This window comes from Vicia villosa, linkage group LG6 (genome assembly GCF_029867415.1).
Source record: "Vicia villosa cultivar HV-30 ecotype Madison, WI linkage group LG6, Vvil1.0, whole genome shotgun sequence".
Lineage (NCBI taxonomy): Eukaryota > Viridiplantae > Streptophyta > Magnoliopsida > Fabales > Fabaceae > Vicia > Vicia villosa.
The window spans coordinates 78,356,889-78,377,886 of NC_081185.1; the positions used below are offsets into that span (position 1 = coordinate 78,356,889).

The 20,998-nt window shown below is 34.4% G+C and overlaps 1 long non-coding RNA gene across 1 annotated transcript; it reads right to left on the bottom strand.

Moving 5' to 3' along the window:
- Positions 1-17,795: 17,795 nt before the first annotated feature.
- On the bottom strand, positions 17,796-19,034 carry LOC131611702 (uncharacterized). The gene is made up of 4 exons (XR_009287095.1): positions 18,782-19,034; positions 18,575-18,627; positions 18,368-18,423; positions 17,796-18,259 (listed from the first exon to the last, which is right to left on the bottom strand). It is a non-coding gene; the product is annotated as an uncharacterized LOC131611702 (long non-coding RNA).
- Positions 19,035-20,998: the final 1,964 nt, after the last annotated feature.

Below are 20,998 nucleotides of genomic sequence, written 5' to 3' on the forward strand. Positions count from 1 at the left end.
GTTGTTGATCAGTATACTCTAGAAAGTCTTAGAGGGTATCTAAGCAGTTTGTTCCTAGAGTGATCAGGTTGTAATCAGTATACTCTAGAAGACTTAGAAGTTGTCTAAGTGGAAAACCAATGTAATCTTGTGTGATTAGTGGATTAAATCCTCAGGTGAGGTAAATCACTCCAAGGGGGTGGACTGGAGTAGTTTAGTTAACAACGAACCAGGATAAAAATCATTTTGCAAATTGTTTTTATCTTACAAGTTTTAAAGCTACACTTATTCAACCCCCCCCCCCCCTTTCTAAGTGTTTTTCTATCCTTCAATTGGCATCAGAGCGCCGGTTCTAAGGTGCAAGCACTTAACCGTGTTTAGAAAAAATTCAGGAAGAGAAAAACGCTTCAGTACAAGATGGCTGGTGAAGATCCAACAAATACATTTACATCTGGCTCTGCTGAGCAACACAATGGAAACGGTAACAATGGTTATACTAGACCACCAGTATTTGATGGTGAAAACTTTGAATACTGGAAAGATAAACTTGAAAGTTACTTCCTTGGTCTAGATGGTGACTTATGGGATCTTCTGATGGATGGTTACAAACATCCATTGAAAGTCACTGGCGTAAGGCTTACAAGACAAGAAATAAATGATGATCAAAAGAAGCAATTCAAAAATCATCATAAATGTAGGACTGTTTTGCTGAATGTTATCTCTCATGCTGAGTATGAGAAGATATCTAACAGGGAAACTGCCTATGATATATATGAGTCATTGAAAATGACACAGGAAGGAAATGCCCAAGTCAAGGAGACCAAAGCTCTTGCTCTAATCCAGAAATATGAAGCCTTCAAGATGGAGGACGATGAAAATATTGAGAAGATGTTCTCAAGATTTCAAACTCTAACTGCTGGATTAAGAGTTCTGGACAAAGGCTACACCAAGGCTGATCATGTAAAGAAGATCATCAGAAGCTTGCCCAGAAGATGGGGTCCAATGGTGACTGCATTCAAGATAGCAAAGAATCTGAATGAAGTCTCTTTGGAAGAGCTAATCAGTGCCTTGAGAAGCCATGAGATAGAGCTGGATGAAAATGAGCCTCAGAAGAAAGGTAAGTCTATTGCATTAAAATCTAATTATAAAAAATGCACTAACGCTTTTTCAGGCTGAAGAAGAAGATTCTGAAGAATCAGAATCAGAAGAAGAAGATGAACTGTCCATGATCTCCAGAAGGGTTAACCAACTCTGGAAGAGCAAGCAAAGGAAGTTCAAGAACTTCAGAAGTTCAAAGAAGCCTGAAAGAGGAGAATCTTCTGGTGGCAGAAGATCTGACAAGAAGAAGGTCATCTGCTATGAGTGCAATGAGCCTGGACACTTCAAGAATGAATGTCCAAAACTTCAGAAGGAAAATCCCAAGAAGAAGTTTCATAAGAAGAAGGGTCTTATGGCAACATGGGATGATTCTGAATCAAAATCAGAATCAGACTCTGAATGCGAGCAAGCAAACTTTGCACTAATGGCCACAGTGGATGATGGATCAAAATCTACATCAGAATTAGATTCTGAAGAGGTATTTTCTGAACTATCTAGAGAAGAATTAGTTTCCAGCTTAACTGAACTTCTGGAACTCAAGGCTCATCTTAGTATCAAATACAAAAAGCTGAAAAAGCTATTTGAATCTGAAACTAAGAAGCTGGAAGTGGAAAATTCTGAACTGAAGGAAAAAGTTTTTAAATTATCTAAAGACATTGGATCTCCTTCTGAATCAGAAAAATCCATTCTTAGCCTCAATCATATTCTGAAAGAATATGACTCGAGCTTCAGAAAGTTTCTATCTAGAAGTATTGGCAGAAGTCACCTTGCTTCTATGATATATGGAGTTTCTGGAAACAAAAGGATTGGCGTTGGCTATGAGGGTGATATCCCACGTAAATTTGAACCTGTAGATAATTTGAAAATCACATACAAGCCATTGTATGAGCAGTTCAAATATGGCCACTCACATGATATTAGGCTCACTTCACATGCACAAAGCTTTCATACTACACACACCAAGAAGCATGTGACACAACCTAAAAGATATCATGCTGCCAAACCTAAAGAATATCATGCTGTTCCTCCTGTTAATTATTATGCTAAACCCAAGTTCAATCAGAACTTGAGGAAAACTAACAAGAAAGGACCCGAGAAATTGTGGGTACCTAAGGAGAAGATAATTTCTGTTGCAGATATCCTTGGCAGCAAAGAAGACAAATCACAAAATGTCATGGTACCTGGACTCTGGGTGCTCGCGACACATGACGGGAAGAAGGTATATGTTCCAAGACCTGGTGCTTAAATCTGGTGGAGAAGTCAAGTTTGGAGGAGATCAGAAGGGCAAGATAATTGGTTCTGGAACCATAAGTATTGGTAACTCCCCTTCCATAACTAATGTACTTCTTGTAGAAGGATTAACGCATAACTTATTGTCCATAAGTCAATTAAGTGACAATGGTTATGATATAATCTTCAATCAAAAGTCTTGCAAGGCTGTAAGTCAGAAGGATGGCTCAATCCTATTTACAGGCAAGAGAAAGAACAACATTTATAAGATTGATCTTTCTGATCTTGAGAAGCAGAAGGTGACTTGTCTTATGTCTGTTTCTGAAGAGCAATGGGTCTGGCACAGAAGATTAGGACATGCTAGTTTAAGAAAGATTTCTCAGATTAACAAACTAAATCTGGTCAGAGGACTCCCAAATCTGAAATACAAATCAGATGCTCTTTGTGAAGCATGTCAGAAGGGCAAGTTCTCCAAACCTGCATTCAAATCTAAGAATGTTGTCTCTTCCTCTAGGCCGTTAGAACTTCTGCACATTGATCTTTTTGGACCAGTCAAAACAACATCTATCAGAGGGAAGAAATATGGATTAGTCATCGTAGATGATTATAGCCGTTGGACATGGGTAAAGTTCTTTAAACAAAAGGATGAGTCTCATTCAGTGTTCTTTGAATTCTCCACTCAGATTCAATATGAGAAGGAGTGTAAAATCATAAAGGTCAGAAGTGATCATGGTGGTGAATTTGAGAACAGATTCTTTGAGGAGTTCTTCAAAGAAAATGGCATTGCTCATGATTTCTCTTGCCCTAGAACTCCACAGCAAAATGGAGTTGTAGAGCGAAAGAATAGGACTCTACAAGAAATGGCCAGAACCATGATCAATGAAACCAATATGGCTAAGCACTTCTGGGCAGAAGCAATAAACACTGCATGTTATATTCAGAATAAAATCTCCATAAGACCTATTCTAAATAAGACTCCTTATGAATTGTGGAAGAACAGAAAGCCCAACATTTCATATTTTCATCCTTTTGGATGTGTTTGTTTTATTCTGAATACTAAAGATCATCTTGGTAAGTTTGATTCTAAGGCACAAAAATGTTTCCTTCTTGGATATTTTGAACGCTCTAAGGGCTACAGAGTATACAATACTGAAACATTGGTTATAGAAGAATCAATCAATATCAGATTTGATGATAAGCTTGGTCGTGAAAAGCCAAAGCAGTTTGAGAATTTTGCAGATATAGATATTGATATATCAGAAGCTGAAGAACCAAGAAGCAAAGTTTCAGAAGCTGAAAGTCTCAGAAGCAAAGGATCAGAAGATCAAGTTGCTGCATCTTTAGAGAATCTCAGGATTTCCGAAGAGCCAACAGTCAGAAGATCTTCTAGACTCACTTCAGCTCACTCAGAAGATGTGATTCTTGGAAAGAAAGATGATCCTATCAAAACTAGATCATTTCTAAAGAATAATAATCAGAAGCAGTGATCAGAATCAGAAGATGAAAAGTTCTATTCAAGTGCAACACAGCTGTCATCATGTGTATTCTGATGGTGAACACGTGTCTGTACGGTTGGTAAAAGCGTGAGTGAATCTGATGAGACGCCTCCCTAGGTAACTGTGTTAAATCATTTCAATTACCATGTTCTCTCACCTAACGTCACTCATCATTTAATGCAATTGATTTCATTTGATTCTGTAACTGTTCATTCTCATAATTTTATTGCATTCTTTTTCAAATCCGTCTCTATAAATACATTTCAAATCATAACGTTTATCTTTTTCGCTCCCATTCTCTCCTTCTTCTTGCATGCATTTTTGCAACCTCTTTGGTCTTTTCTCAAACCCTAAGCGGAAACCCAGAAATATTTCTTGCAATCTCAGTACTGTTTCAATGGCTGCTTCTTCGTCTCTCAACGATGGCTCATCTATTCCTCTTCATCTCCAAGAAGAAGATCTACAAATTGTTCGGTTATCTCCTGCTCTATTCCCAAAAAGGAGTTGGAAGTTATCTGTGAACTTATGGTAGACTTTGATAGTCTTGAAGAGCATGAATTTCACCTTAAAGAAGATATCATTTTTCAAGGATGGACTTCATTATTTGCTGAGTTCTGTGGACCGGTTTACCCAGATCTTGTAAAGGAATTTTGGGTGCATGTTGTTGTTGCTCCTAAATCTATTATGTCCTTTGTCTATGGGAAGTTTGTGGTTGTTACTGAAAACATTCTAAGAATGATGTTTGACCTAAGAAACCCTGAAGGTGTTCATGAAGTTGGTCAAAGGGCTGAGTGGGATGAGGTTTTGGCCACTCTCTATACAGACGTGAAGCAAACAAAGCGAGTCAAGGACATGAAGGATCTCTACAAAGTCTGGACCAAGATTCTTATGGGGTGCTTCTATCACAGAAAAGCAACCCATTCTGCAGATTTTGTCAACAATGAGCAGAAGTATATTCTTTATTGCATAGCCACTCAGAAGAAGGTTGATATTATCTACATAATCTTCAACCACATGTGGACTGCTGTAAGAGATTCCAGAAACGCTTTCAGAGCAAAGAAGAGTTGCATTATTCCTTTTGGAAGGATTATTACAAATCTTCTGGTTCACTCTAAGATTGTTGAGGACTTGGAAGCTCAAGGGACCATCAAAGATCTTGTTGTTGATACAAGAAGCTGTTTGAATGCTCTCACCTTGAGAAAGATGAAGGTTATTAAATCTATCAGACAAACCCCTCAACCTCTCCCAGGTGCAAGAAACAGAAGAGATCCTGTTCTTTCAGACTTTGAATCCTTCTTCAGAAGTGAACTGCCAGGAGTCAGAACTAAGTATCTGAACTCACTAAAGGAAGAAAAAGACAAAGATGCTCCTGCTAAAGGTGGTCACAAGAAAGTTTCTACTTCCAGGCCTGCTGCTTCGGAAGATGTCTCAGAAGATGCACCGGAAGCTGGTGTCAAGAAGGAAAGAAGGACAAAAAGAAAATTTGATCATCCTTCTGTTAACCAGGAGAAGGAAGTCCAAAGTGTAGCTGCTGCTACTGTTGTTGAGAAAACTATTGAGGAAGAAGCTGCTGAAGAAGATGTTCCTGTTGTTTTAGCTGTAAATAAAAATAGTGAAAAAGAGACTGCTGAGAAGAAGAAGAAGAAGAAGAGAAAGTCTAATAACAAACGTGTGGAAGCTGAAAAGGCTATTGAGAAGAAGAAGACAAGAAAAAGAAAATTGATCCTTGAAGCCTCAGATGAAGATGAGGATATTCAAGAAGCTGTGAATCAGCAAGAAGAAATCATTAAAGGACCAACAACTCTAGAAGTTGAAGGTCAGAAGGCTGTTGATAATGAGAAGGAGAATCTTGAATCTGCCAGAAGAAGAGAAATCTCTCTTGGAAAGGCAAAGATTGTGGAAGAGCAGAAGAGTAAGAAGCAGAGGAAGCTTGAGGCTGTGTTTGAAGCAGTTCAGAAGGTGTCCAAAGGTATTCATCTCTCTGAACCTGATTCTGTTCCTGCTTTTCGTTCAGAAGTTGCACCAATAACTGTTGCTCAAACCCCTGAACCAGTAAATCAACCAGAAAAAGCCCCATCATAATCACCCATAAACATCCATGTTCTCACACCTCCTTCTTCTCCTGTAACTAATACTCTTACCCCTTCTCATTCACCCATCTCAAATGTTCCCATTCCTACAACTCCACCCACAACCAACATTGCTTTTGACCAGGCCCTTGAAACCCCTGTTCTTGATATCCAACCCCTTCAAACTCTCTTTCCACCTCACAAAAATATATCCTCTTCTAAACCACAACCTCATGCAAACTATGAACCCATTCCTTCCACCTCTCAAAACAATCCCTCAGTATCTGATCTTCCAGATTCTGCATGACATGAGCAATTGCTCCGTGACTGCAACTACACTCCCAAGCCTCGTCCTGAAGCTGAACTGGTAGTGTTAGATTCTGAGAATGAAGCAGAATCATCTTTTCGCTTTGATAGAGAACCTCAACCCTATCTTGTTCTGAAACCAGACTCTCCCATAACCAAAATCAAATCCCGCCGAGCATACCATATTGGTGTAATTTATGAAATGGTAAAGAGGAATCTCAGAAGAGTCTTTGATACTTTCAGAATAGTTGAATATGCTGGATATCTTCTTGAAGTTGATGATGGAAAATATTTTCATCCTATCAGAAACAGGAGAGTTCTTGAGGAGAAGATGTTTGTTGATGAGCTGCTGGACAATCCTTGCAGGGAGATTGTGGTCTGGAGACCTAAGTATCCAGTTCTGACTGGAGACTTCAAGTCATTATTTGACTTTCTGAGGGAGAATCCTTCTGAGGAAGACCCCAATTTAGTCATCCCAGAAGTTGCTGATCCTCCAGAAGTTGAAGGTCCTCCTGCACCAAGGAATCTTGCTGCCATTATTCAAGCTCTTGAGAATGGAGATTCTGATCTTCCTGCTGCAGAATATGAAGGAGATGCTTCTATGGAAGAAGTTGATGCTGAAGATCATCCTGTTCGAACTATTCCTATTAAGGAAAATCAAGTTGATGATCTTACTATGGAAGCTGCGGTTGTGAATGCTGTCCCTCTGGACAGAAGCTGTGAAGCTTCTTCTGGTGAACCCTCTCTTCTGGTGAAGACTCTAGAGGTTATTCAGAAGAATCAGGCTGAGCTAGCTTCTCGCATGGACGCGCAAGATACCATCAATGCTGAGTTCCGCTCTTTCATGGAGAGACAGACTGAGAGCAATATTGTGATTCATGACATGCTGGCCAAGATTATGTCTAAGCTAGGGTCGTCTTAGTCTTTGAGTCTTAGTTGTTTTTCTTTGTTTCGTGCATCTGTCTTCTATGCATCCTCCTTGTATTTTCTGATAATTCTCTTTTGCAATTCAATGAAAATTATCCTTCTTTCTCTCATATTGTTTGTTTTTTCATTTGAATCTTTTGTGTTTTTTGATGTTATGACAAAAAGGGGGAGAAAATGTGATAAATGATCTGATTTACTTTATCAGTTGTTGGGAGAAAGTCTCTACATTTCTAACAGAACTTGCAAGTTCTATGTCTTTGAGTGTTTTGCAGGAATTGAAGATATTCTTAAAAGCTGAACTTCAGAAGCAAAGACATGAGGAAAAGCAATTCTGTATGGAAACAAGCTCATGGAAATTAAAGCAAGCTGAGTGCTGTAAAGCTTCAAGATCAGAAGCAAGAAGGAAGAATGTTATGATATTCTAATGATAGAATATGCTCTAACTCATTCTTATTCCTTATATGTTCTGATGCATGTTTTAGTTCTAAATATGCTCTGAAACATTATTGTTTTTGCTCTGATACGTATTATATGTTCTGATACATATATTATGTTCTGATTCATTCATGCTCTGAATTTTGTCGTTTAGTTTGTTCTGTAACATTTCAGGATGTAGAGACGCTCTGGTGATGCTCTGGTACATTCAACAATGTTATGATACAATCTAGCATGCAATGATTCAAGAAGAAATTCAAGTTCTGAAGCTGTCCTATGGAAGCAAGAATCAAAAGCTATGAATGTTCTGAAAGATCTAAGCATATGTGATCGTCTCAACTGAAATGGAAAATACTCAGGAAAGTCCTTTATTTATAAATTTCTTCCAGTATTTATTTCAGGGGGAGATTGTTAATCTCAGGGGAGACATATTCACACACTATGTTTATATGCTTATGCTATAGCTGTGTAATTGTCTTTACCCGTCTGATATTTTGATTGCAAATTCATATCATTTATATATGTTTTTGTCATCATCAAAAAGGGGGAGATTGTTAGAACAAGATTTGTTCTGATCAATATTCTTAGTTTTGATGATAACAATGTATATGAATTTTGTATGAGATAATGTGGTACTCTAATACTACGCAATTTCCATTTCAGGAATTACATAAAGAGTATGCACAAAATCAACGCAAGAAGCACTGACTCAGAAGGTTCAGCATGCAACATCAGAACATGGTCTGGCCAGACATCAGAAGATGGTCAAGCAGAATCAGAACATGGTCTATGGAAGCATCAGAAGAACTTGAGATCAGAAGCAGAATCACTGGAGTTCTCATGGTAGCACGCTAAGAAGCACTTCAAGGTCAGAAGACAAGAAGATGCTCTGCACCAAGCTGTTTGACTCTGATGATATTCAAACGTTGTTTACACAAACATCAGATTAGAAGCAAGTACAAGATGGCAGGCTACACTGACTGGCAAAAGGAACGTTAGAAGCTATTAAAGGCAACGTCAATAGACACAGCAAAAGCAAGGCTCGAGGTAGTTGACAAAATAGTGAAACATTAAATGCAATGCTGTAAGGATTACGCAAAGCATTAAATTCTCCCAACGGTCATCTTCTCAAACGCCTATATATTGAAGTTCTGATGGGAAGCTAAAAACAACACTTGCGTAAATATACAGAAACGCTATCAAATTCAAAAAGCTCTCAAACTTCATCTTCAACATCACTACATTACTGTTGTAATATCTTAGTGAGATTAAGCTTAAACTTAAGAGAAAATCACAGTTATGATAATAGCTTTCTAAGAAGCATTGTAACTCTTAAAAGAATTTGTTTACATTAAGTTGTAAGAACTAGAGTGATCAGGTTGTTGATCAGTATACTCTAGAAAGTCTTAGAGGGTATCTAAGCAGTTTGTTCCTAGAGTGATCAGGTTGTGATCAGTATACTCTAGAAGACTTAGAAGTTGTCTAAGTGGAAAACCATTGTAATCTTGTGTGATTAGTGGATTAAATCCTCAGGTGAGGTAAATCACTCCAAGGGGGTGGACTGGAGTAGTTTAGTTAACAACGAACCAGGATAAAAATCATTGTGCAAATTGTTTTTATCTTACAAGTTTTAAAGCTACACTTATTCAAACCCCCCCTTTCTAAGTGTTTTTCTATCCTTCACATAGGGTTTCCCAAACCCTTGACCTTTTTGTGTTCAATTTCTAACACTCTTTTTATACTTCTAATCTATTCGACCAATGGTGGTCACAATTTCAGCAAAAGTACTTCTCCTTACCAGGCTTTTTTCAAAGGCTCATAGATGCCTTCAACACCATAGAGTCTCGACCACCTTCCTCGCTACTAACATCTAATATGGTCGTGGAACCTATTCAACAACCTTCTAATGTCGATGCTAACCTGACTCTAATGACAACGGTATGCCTCGTTTATTTTTGTGCTTTCTAAAACTTGTGTCTCTTTCCTAATATAACCTTTCCCTTTAGGGACAAAAATATTCTTCGACGGTCGACTTAGACACAAGTCTATTTCTCCCCCAAGCCCTGTCTCTTTAGAGCACATGGTTATGCTACCTTTCTCTGAGGTACTTCCTTGTCATGCCTTACTTTTTAATCTCCAATATGCTAACCTTGTCTTTTCCTTAGGGGTCTCCCGGTGCTGGTGACGTCGGACTTAGACAACACGTTCAGACGATCTCTCCTGGTGACAGTGTTGCATAATCTACTCATTTGGCCTTCGCCAAGACTGAACTTCATCCCAAGCATGAGACAATTGTTGTTGAGCCTTCAGCTAAAGCCAAACTTGCACTTATGAAGAAACAAAATCTGAGGGAGGCACTTGACAAGATCCAATCTCTCTGACACACCTCACCCATTTCCCATACCTCTAGTTTTTCTCCCATGCCTGTCGACAAGCAAGATGCAAAGGTGATTCAAGCGCTTGAGAACCTCCGGGCGCATTTGTTTGAAGACGAGTTTTTGGATGTCATAGAAATAAAAACCGCTTTGGCACAATAAGTCTTTAAACTTTTTAACGCCATTTCTCTACACGTCACTCCTGACTCAATGGCCCAATACCTGATTGACTTTGAGGCCTTCTTCATCCAACTGGCCAAAGATCCATCGCTTTGATGACATACAAATCTTCAACTAAAAACCAAGGTAAATGAAATGGGTGTCGAGTGAGAATTGAGTGTGCATTTGTAATACGGTGGGAGAACTGACTTTTTTGAAATGTTGCGGATAGCAAGAGTCGCCACCGACTTTTATTTTATCCAATTTATAGAAAGGCTAAAAGAACAGAAAAAACCTTTTCGAAAGAGATTGAGTTAGGGGGGTAAGTTATACAAAGGGAAGGTGTAAGCACCCTTGTACCCATGGTTATTCATGGGCTCTTAATTTCTCAGCTCACTTTGTTTTCAAAATGTTTGAAGTGTGTCGTGTGTGAATAATAAAAGCTTTGAAGAAGAATTTTAGCTTGTAAATAAGCGTAGTTTTTTTAAATTTGATTTTGAAAAGGAGTGGGAATAGATTTTGATTTGAATTTGAAAAAGAGCAAGCAATTAAAAAGCAATTACCCTTTAGTTAAAAAAAATGTTCTTCTAGACTTTGATGGGAAAGGGCTATCCATACCATAAAGAGGGCAGGTAGTCCTTTCATTGGATTTACAAAGGGTCATCAGATTTATCGTTCGCCATAAGACTGTCCCTGCCATAAAGAGGGAAGGTAGTCTTAGGGAAGGATATAATAGTCATTTTAGGCAACAGGTGAGGATACCTTAGCAATTGGGACAATCATCATGTTTTACCGAGGCAACTTCGAGGGACTAGATCTCATATGATGATGATAATGAACTGAGGGCAACATTTGTTTTGCTTAGGTATCCTCGGAATCGAGGGACTTGACTATTTCAAAATCATAATTAAAAGACAACATGTAATAAGGCAACAAGCAACAAGGCAACAAAAGAGGTTACCCTAAAGGTGTGTGGGTGCACAATCAAGTGATCAATATTCAGATATATTATCTTGTAAATATTAGTGATTCTATGTTCAATTCAGGGTTGCACTCCCTAGGATTACTAACCACGCAGTTAATATAAGCAAGATTAAAGGCAAAAATTAAAAGTCATACGCTATTACAATAAACACATGTGGGCAGAAAAATAAAGGCGGAAAGGAAAATCTAAGCTGTTACCATAAAACCCTTGAAGGGTGACAAAAAATAAAGGCAGAAAGAAAGGTAGAAAACTTTTGCGTACATGGCTTTGGGGCAGTTACAATAGAATAAACAGATCAAAAATTAAAATGGTAGACCTTGCAACGTATGAATAATTTAGGCAGACAAAATAAACAAGGCAAAAAGGCAAATCCCGAGTGGGGCAAAAGTTAACCATGGTAAATAGAATAAATCAGCAAGGCAAGGCAAAAACTAAAGGTTTTAAAAAAACCTAAAATTATAACTATAGTTAAAAATAATAATAAACCTAAAAATACAATCAAGATTAAAATTATAAACCTAAAAATAAAATCAAGGTTAAAATGATAAAAAATTTAAAAATTAAACTTTTGTTTTTATTATTAAAGAAATGGTCTTGTTTTAATTTAAAAAAATGTAATTGGATTGTTTTAAAAAAAAGGAAGAGTAAAAATTATATGAATAAACTAGTGTGAAACCCGTGCCTCCGCACGGGTTCTGGTGTGGACCGGTTTTACGTTACCAGTTAGAATATGAAATTCAAAAATAATAGAAAAAATTAAAATAAATTATAAAAAAAGATAAAAAAAGAAGTCTAAGATTAATATATAAGTTAAAATTTAAATTATTAAATGTGTTCCAATATAATATAGGAGTTTTTTATAAACCACTAATATTTAGGTTTTTGTCGGCCACCTTGAGTATTTCATAATATTTTTAAAAAGATAGTTTTTTTGAACAATAATTATTATTTTTCTGTATATAAAAATATGTTTTCCTGTATTTATTTTTCGTATGTAAATATTATTTTTGTTTTTACATTCTTTACAAAATTATTGGAATCAATAGTAAATTTATTCCCGTATATAAATTTTAATTTTTTAAATTTATAGTAAATTAATTATGGAAGACATAATAGATTAAATATATGTTGCTTTTCAAACGGTAGATTTCGTCGTTTCATCGGCCTATATGATAAGTAAAAAATTAAGTAAATATTTTTTATAATATAAAAAAACAATTAGTAAAAAATGATTAAAAAAATATAATATTAAAAAACGATAAACATCTTCTCATCTCTCATAAAAGAATAAACTTTATTTATTTCACCTTGAAATTCTTTTAGAACTGGTACTGTTGATGTTTAAAAAATGATTTTTTTTATATATGCACCAAAATGATTTTTTTTTCTGTATTTTCTTTTATGATGTATGTGTTATACCCCAAAATTTTCCCGCATCTTTTTTCAAGAAAACTCCAATCTGAAAATTAAGAGTCTCATATAATCATGGATTTTTATTTCAACAAATATCCTGACATATGAAATACTTAGTTTTTAGAATTTTTCTTATACAGTAATTTGGCTTGCAGTTGAATTTATTCTTATGCAAACGCCAAATACTGTTTATTACTTCACACATGCTATTTATTTATTTACAGATAAATAGTACTGACACAATTGGTACAGAGTTAAAATCTTTTTGCAGGCGCAGAATCAGGAAACTCAGACTGTAATGGTAACAAGTAGATTATTATTATCTTTTGTTTCCCACTAATTTTTGTACTATATTCCATTATTTTCAAAAATCTTTTCAAATCTCTTTTTCAAAAATCAAATCCTAACTTTATTCTCTACATCTCTCTTTTTCCCAACACTATCATACACTTTCTTTCAAATCTTATTTCCACTCAAATTTTCCTTTTGTACGGAATCACATCATTCCCCAACGTCTCTATCCTTCTTTCCACTCTATAAATACCTCTCATTTTTTCATAAAAATCTCACATCAAATTCTAATTCATCTCTCAAATTTCTACTTCATAATCCATCCTTTCTTCTTCCCCGACAAAATGGCGAAGCGGTGGGAAACGTGTTTTCTTATGGTCATCACCATTGCTACGGTGATCATGTCTTTCTTCTGTCTACATAGCCCGAAACACTGTGGACCTGGGATGCTTATGCTCCCAATCATCTACATGTTACTATTTGTAGCATGGGTTATCAATCGTCATTCTTAAAATTTGCCGTATTTCTTATTTCTTAAATGTACCGTTTATTCGTACTGTTCAATATAGTATGTAATATTTGTACTGTCAGTATTAAATGTTGTACTATTTGTCATAATATTGCTTAATTACTCAGATAATATTTTGTGTGTTTTCTGCCAGTCAAATATTCATTTTTCTGTGCATTAAATGATTTTCAGGGTTATTATCGGTAATTTTGCCCGCATACAGTAAATATTAGTTATTTATTATGTCTGTGTTTTTTTTAACAAGTCATGTAAATAAACTTTCATTTTTCACATAAAACAAAAACAAAAACAACAAAAAAATTAACTTTGACTGTTGATTTTTCACTTTAACTGCTACGTCAATACCTGAACAGTCAGTTGACAGCCAAACTGCTGGCAGTACAATTCTCAGTGTTTTGTACCATCAATCAAATCAATCTGTTACAATTCAAAATTCCAAGATTTTTGTTCTAGAAGTCTTCTGAATATCACGCGATTAGCAGAGACTCAACACTGCATAAAAATCAGGTACGCTTAACTGTCTCCTACACAAACAGTCCCTGACTAAGGTTTTCTTGTTTTTACAGGAGAAACAAGTTTTTGAGACCTCAAATGGATTTCATGCACATCCATATATCTCAAAGTACCATCATACAAATTTTCAAACTTCAATTCACTTAGACGCACCGTCAGCAGCTCAAATAGTCAACAGACGACCCGTTTGACCAAAAAGTCAACAGATAGTCAAAAATGAAATTTTTTGTCAAAGTCCATATTTTGTCAAAGGATTCATCATTTGATCATTGGATGATCATAATTCATCAAGGAAAGATCAAAAATCAACAAAACCCTAAGATTCAAAATTAGGGTTTTTGCCTGAAAAGTCAACTCAACTTTGACTGGTCATAACTCTCTCATCCTTCATCCAAAAAATTCAAACCAAAGCTAATTTTGAAGGAAATTCAATTATCTTTCAAATGCAATTGATCCCATGGTCATTGCATTCACCATTTGAAAAATATGACCAAAGACATTACAGGTCATTTTCAAAGTCAACAAAAAGACAGTTTTTTCAAAAGGACACACAAGGAGCATCAAAAATCATTTTGACATGAGACCAAATACATTGGTTAGAGGACTCTTTGAGGTTTCCAAAAAGTGCAAGAACTCCTTCATATGACAAAAATTGAGGGATTTACACCTTGTTGAAGTTGGCTAAATTTTGGAAAATGCATAAACACAACATTGCTCAAAAATGCATTTTTTCCAAATGGGGCCAAGTTTTCATGGTTCAAACATCATTACCATAATATTATGGGCCTCCCACGACCAAGACAAGGCCCACTCCATTTTTTATTCATTTTTGGTTTAATTTTATCACATATAAGATTAAATTAAAAAGAAAAATGGATGGATAAAGACTAGCTTACAAACCAAGCATGACTCATCAAGAGAATCATTCAACTCTGCCCCAAGCCAAGTACAAACAGAAGGAGGGTGGAAAATCAAGCCATGGTGGCTTAAATGCAAAGCTACTCATGTTGAAAAAGTCAAGATTCCACAAAGCTAATGAATGCTTCTTAGCTTCACTTCCAAGCAGCTCTTGGCCTATAAAAGAGCTATCATACTTCAGCAATCAAAAGAGGACGAATTCAGAAGCATTCATAAGCATATATCACTCTTGTAACAACTTGTAATATTCAAAGAAACTTGAAATTCGAATTTTAAGTTTCAGTCAATTTCAATACAAACTAAACATTCAAACATCATCTCTGAGCTTCACTGAAACTATTCCAATCAATTGCAAGTCTTAAACCTCATTGAATCGAGCTACACAGGTCACGATTTGCTCAAACAAAAACCAACTCATATCTGATCATACACGCACATTTAACAAGATGTAGATATATATTTGTGTTTAGATTGGTGCTCTGGTCGTTTCTGGAGCTTTAATTAAGTTTTAATGACCATTTGCACAAAACCACCGTTTTAGGGTTTCTAAGCTCAAATTTAGGGTTCTTCATTAGAGCCAAAATTAAACCAAATTAAGGGCATGGTTACATTCAGTGGAACAAGACGAATTTAATGGTCCTATCGCGCCTGATTTCTATGCTTGTTTACACCTATTCGCTATTTTGCAGGGATGAGTTTAATCTGTTACATCGCTTCTAGCCAGAAAGCGCTGTTAAAAGTGGTGTATGGAGGTTGAAGATGATGCGTGTCCTCACCCCATTGGCCAGCCAGCGCGCGCGTTCTTTTAAATTTTCCTCTAATCAAGTGTTTTGCAGGTATACTGATTGCCATGCGCCTCAAAATCTGAGCCTTCTGATCCACTTTCCATCCAATCCAACGCGCCAGATCAGGCATGAACATCATGCTCCCTCATAATCAACCACACCTGATTAGTATCCTTTTATTTTTTATTTCTATTTTAATTTCTTTGCAAAATTAATTAAAAATAGTTTCAAAAATTCAAAAAATACACAAAAAATATTTTTAAGTTTCTAAAATGATATTTTATTTTCTGAAATAAAAATATTTTATTTTTATTCATAATTTCAATATTTTGCATAATTAATTAGTATATATTTATATATTTTCTTTTTAATTATTCTAACCAATCAAAAAATCATAAAAAAAATTGTTCTTTATATAAAATATTGTTTATATATTATAGACTAATTTTGTACATATTTTGAATAATTTTCTCTTTAAGTTTTAATTATTTGTATAATTATTTGTATAATTATGTATTAATTAGCTTAATCAATTTCAAATCAATTTCAAATCAATTTCAAAAATTCCAAAAAAATTAGTTTTGTTTTAAAATTAATTGACAAATATTTTGTACATATTTTAAACTTAATTTCTAGGTTTAAATCTATTTTCATCTTTTTTCTTCATTTTAATTTAATTAATCATGCATTAATTATAATTAAAATCAATCATAAAAAATCCAAAAATATGCCTTTTATTTTTCTTGCAATTTAAATTCCTAGATAAATGTATAGGATGTCAAAATCATGTAAATAGGCTTAGTTTACATTTCCTGCACAATCGATGTAATAGCGTAGATTTACTTTCCGCACTTTACATTTCCGCATTTTAATTTCCAGCAAATATAAACTGCGTGTATGTCAAAGATAAAATTGAACCGTTAGATCACTAACTTCAAAGATAAAATGTCTGAATCCAATCACAATCACACTTGCACCTCTTAAGGTAATCCCTTCTCATTCTTTTCAAAATCAAAGTCAAAATTCTACTGTTTCGAGTACAAAATCGAACCTTTTGTTTGTATCCGGTGAAAGGATAGATTTTTAAAGGAAATAGGATAAAGACCTTACAACTCAGGGTAGACCTCCTAGTTTGCTTGCTCAAATCAAAACAAACAAAATTCTCATACACTGTTGTTTTTCAAAACAAAACTTTCCAAAAAGACAATATTTTGTATACATCCAAACACGGATCATTACGAAGTTAACGTTCTTTTCAAAACATCTTTCGAAAGATAAACAAACATTTTGTATACATCCGCACAAGGATCATTACAAATTCAATTTACAAAGGTATTTGAAACCACATATGAGCATTCTAAAGCAATGGAAAAGTGATCGAAAAACAAGTGAGCTAAGCAAACTTAAGAGCCCATGGATAACCATGGATACAAAGGGTGCTAACACCTTCCCTTTGTATAACCTACCCCCTTACCCAGAATTTCTTAAAGGTCTTTTTTCTGTTTCTTTTATAAACCTTTCCTTAATTGGATAAAATAAAAGGTCGGTGGCGACTCTGTGAATTTTCAAAAAAATGCAAAAGCATAAGCGATAAAAAAGAGTCAGTTCACGTATCTCTCCCGCTCAGAGGTATGGCCCGAAAAACGGAGGTCCACAGTATGACATTTGTGACTATTTTTTTTATTACCACCAGTATAATCCGGTTCGGGGGATAAGCTCTGGCATCAAGTGGGCCAAGCCCCCTCTCGATCGCAGTTGCAGGGATCGAACCATGGTTCTCCCTATAAGTCCAGCGCCAATCACTACTGAACCAACTAACGATTAGTTTTGGGAATATATTTTATGATGGTATCAAGATCAAGATATTCTAATTTTCTTTCACGTTTACATTCATTGCAAAAACTACCTAATCTGAACACAATTGAAAGAGACAAAGTTAACAAAATCAATAGACGAAACAAAACTGTTTTGGGGTTACTAAAATAAAATTAGTCAAAAATTAAAAGATTTGATTAAATTGTTAGTCTTAAACATTATTTTATTTTAAAATAAAAATGTTTAATTTTTTTTTTTAAAATAAGATATATTAGAGAACAATCTTTTATTTATCTTAAAAGTAAAATAAGAGATATTAACAATTAAAAATATATATATTTTTAAAAAAATTAAATCAATTTCTAATAAAAAATTTATTAAAAAATTAAAAATATTGAATATTAAGATAAATAAAAGATTGTTTCACCTAAAAATAATAATAATTGAGAATCATTATTTTTTATCCCTAAATAATTAATGAGAATCATAATTTTTCTATCTCATTCCTTTTTCTATCTCAAAAGAAATCTTCTTGATTATTATTTCTTTCTTTTTATCACCACATGTTCTCTTTCTTCCCACCCATGTGTCTTAGCATTATTGCTTCCACAAGATTTTCTTATCTCTTATCAGATACCAAATCAACATGTTACTTATTTCTTGTAATTCTTTATCTCTCTACTCCCCGATTTCATCTACAACACTCTCATTTATTCATACAAAACCCATAATTCTAACACAAAACCCTTATTTTTTTCATATATTCATCAGTCGTTCAACGTAACTCTTTGAAAAGTAAAGAAATTTGATTTGTCCCTTCAAACGCAAAACTTCCATCATCATTCTTTTCCAAGATCCACCATTCAAACGAAAACTCAGATTTCTTCACTACCCTCATCCATTATTCAAACAAAAGTTTATTCATTCAACCTCAATCTACAAAATAAAATCAAGAAAGTATATATTATCCAGAAAATACATAGATGGTAACATATTCGTTTAGATCTACAACCTAAAAAAACAAAAAAGAAATTAAAAACTTACTCTTTTATTTTATCAATGTTATTTAACTTTTTCTATCTTATATGTAAATCTACAACCTGTAAAAACAAAAGAAGTGAAAAAATATTAAAAAGATGAAAAAATATGGGTTTTGTCATGAAGTTCAAAAATAGCAAAAGAAGATCTATAATATCCAGAATGATTACATATATGTATAGATCTATAACTTAAAAAAATTTTAAAACTTACACTTTTTATATGGTTTAAAGTCAGTTTGCGTCTTTGGTATATAGATCTATAACCTGAAAAAAAAGAAAAAAAATAACTATGTAAAAGATTGATGAACATAAATAGATGACATATAAATAAATGAGAATGAGAGAAAATGAAGAAGAAATAAAAGAGATGAATGTTAGAGATGCAATAGAAAGAGAAATAAGAGAGAAAGAAACTTACTATTATCTTTAGGGGGGAATGAAAATTGTTCAAGCAAGAAACAAAAAAGGTTGTTTGAAAAAAATTAAAGATGAGTTTGAGAGAAGAGAGAGACGAACGATTTGATGGAAAAAGATGAGAGAAATGAGAGAGGTTAGAAGTAAGAGGCAACATTCATTATGGAACATTGGGAGCTATGATGCATTATGATTAGACATGTTAGACAATTGTTTTTTCAGAAATCTGTTCCAAGAAATTGCATTGGGAAGGTGAAAAAGTTAACATTTTATTGCATTTGAAGTATTATGAACCATATGAAGGATAAATAGGTAGCGAAAGATAACAAAATGAACAAAGTAGTAGTTAGCTTAAGACCAAGTCAGAAAATGGTTAGAAAAAGTATATATTAGACACATTTTAACCCCAAAAAGAGGATGTGGAGGATTTTTAGCAAAGGGAAAATTGGAATTTTCCAGGTACATCTGTTTTCTTATTTTATAGATATATAAAAAATTTAGAAACCTGGGCGCAGGATTCTGTGTGGAGGAGCTGTGAAGGTTCACCATGGGCAAGCGTCTTGGTCCTTCTGATATGGCTTCAAGATGAATCAACGGCTGGGGCGTGATGGTACACCATACTCCTGCGTAGCTGCATACGTTGGATCTGTGAATAAGAAAGAAAAAAAAATAAATATGTGCAGCCCAGGTCTCAAACCCACGTTCCTAGAGATCACTCATTACACGCCTTGCCAATTAGTCCATTCAATAAATTTCTTGAATTGCTGCAAAAAATGCTTCCAAAAGGTAACACATTGCCGAACCATAGGCATAGATATAAACCAAAAAGGTATTGTGTCCAATGGGTTTGGATGCATGTTGTAATGATTCTATATATACAGGAAAAGTATGAATCCTTGAAGGAGCTTCTGAGGTGTGGGGAGTCACACTACAATATGAAGACCAATGATGCTGAAGATGATGATGGTTTCATTAGAAATGGTGTTCCTGCCAAGGTGATGTGGTACCTATAAATAATTCAATGGTTCAAGAGGCTATTTACTAATTTAAATGCGCAAAGAATACTAGATGACATGCATATGAAAAAATATATGATGGAAAAAATCATCAGGTAACTGATTCATTGAAATGGAAAAAAATGATTCGTTGTTTCCATATTTTGTGCTTGAGCTAAAGAACCTTAGGCTTGGACTTTCCACCGACGGAAAGATTATACTTCATGGTCGGTTCTTCTCATCATTTACAACCTATCTTCATGATTGTGAATGAATCTCAATTATTTGATGTTATCAATGATGATTTCGGATTCAAAACAACCAAGAAATGACAGATGTTTTTTCAAATCCATTGGTTGAATATTTAAAAGTTTTGAGGTAGGAAGACGTATTTGAACTAACAGTGTAATGGAGTGGTTTAATTTTTGGTTTGTAGAAAAATAAATTTCAATCAATTAACAACAGTAAATTTAATTTAGGTTAATAATATATTTTTTTCTCACAAAATTCAATCCATGCCCTATCAATTAAAAACAAGTTGGTTATGTTTAATTCATAAAGTTGACGGTTTCTTAACATTTATAACACTTTTTTTTTAAATACAAATTTTTAAAAATTATATACACAATTTTCATAGATATTTTATACTATTATGAGGGGTATAAAAAGTTAAATAAAAAAATGCATATAATTAGAGTAATTAACTTGTCACCTCCAAAATTGTACCTGCCACCCCCCAATTTTATTTATTTCAACTTTACCCCTATTAAAAAAAAGTGAAAACAAAGAATTTTCGAAACAAATTTTCGGTATGCACCTTAAAATTTCCGGTACAAAATACCAGAAATTTAGTTAATGTGAAATTTCTGGTACAACATACCGGAAATTTTGTTAATTTGAAATTTCCGGTATACCAGAATTTTCAAATTTTCGACATACCAAAATTTTTAAATTTCCGCTTTGTTCTAATTTTGAATCTCTTAAATGGTTGAGATTTTTCCGACACTTTTGGAGGGTACTAGTTGCACCGATACATTTGTGTGGTCTAGAATGTATCATCATTTGTATAAATAGGGGTCTTAGGATTAACGGATAACACATCATTTCAACAAAATGCCTCTTCCTTAATATTTTATTAATGTAGAAGTGTATTTCAATGGCCTCAACCCTGTTGTTCAAACCAAGATTCCAGATGGGCATGAATCCTTTGCCACCTTGAAAGAAAC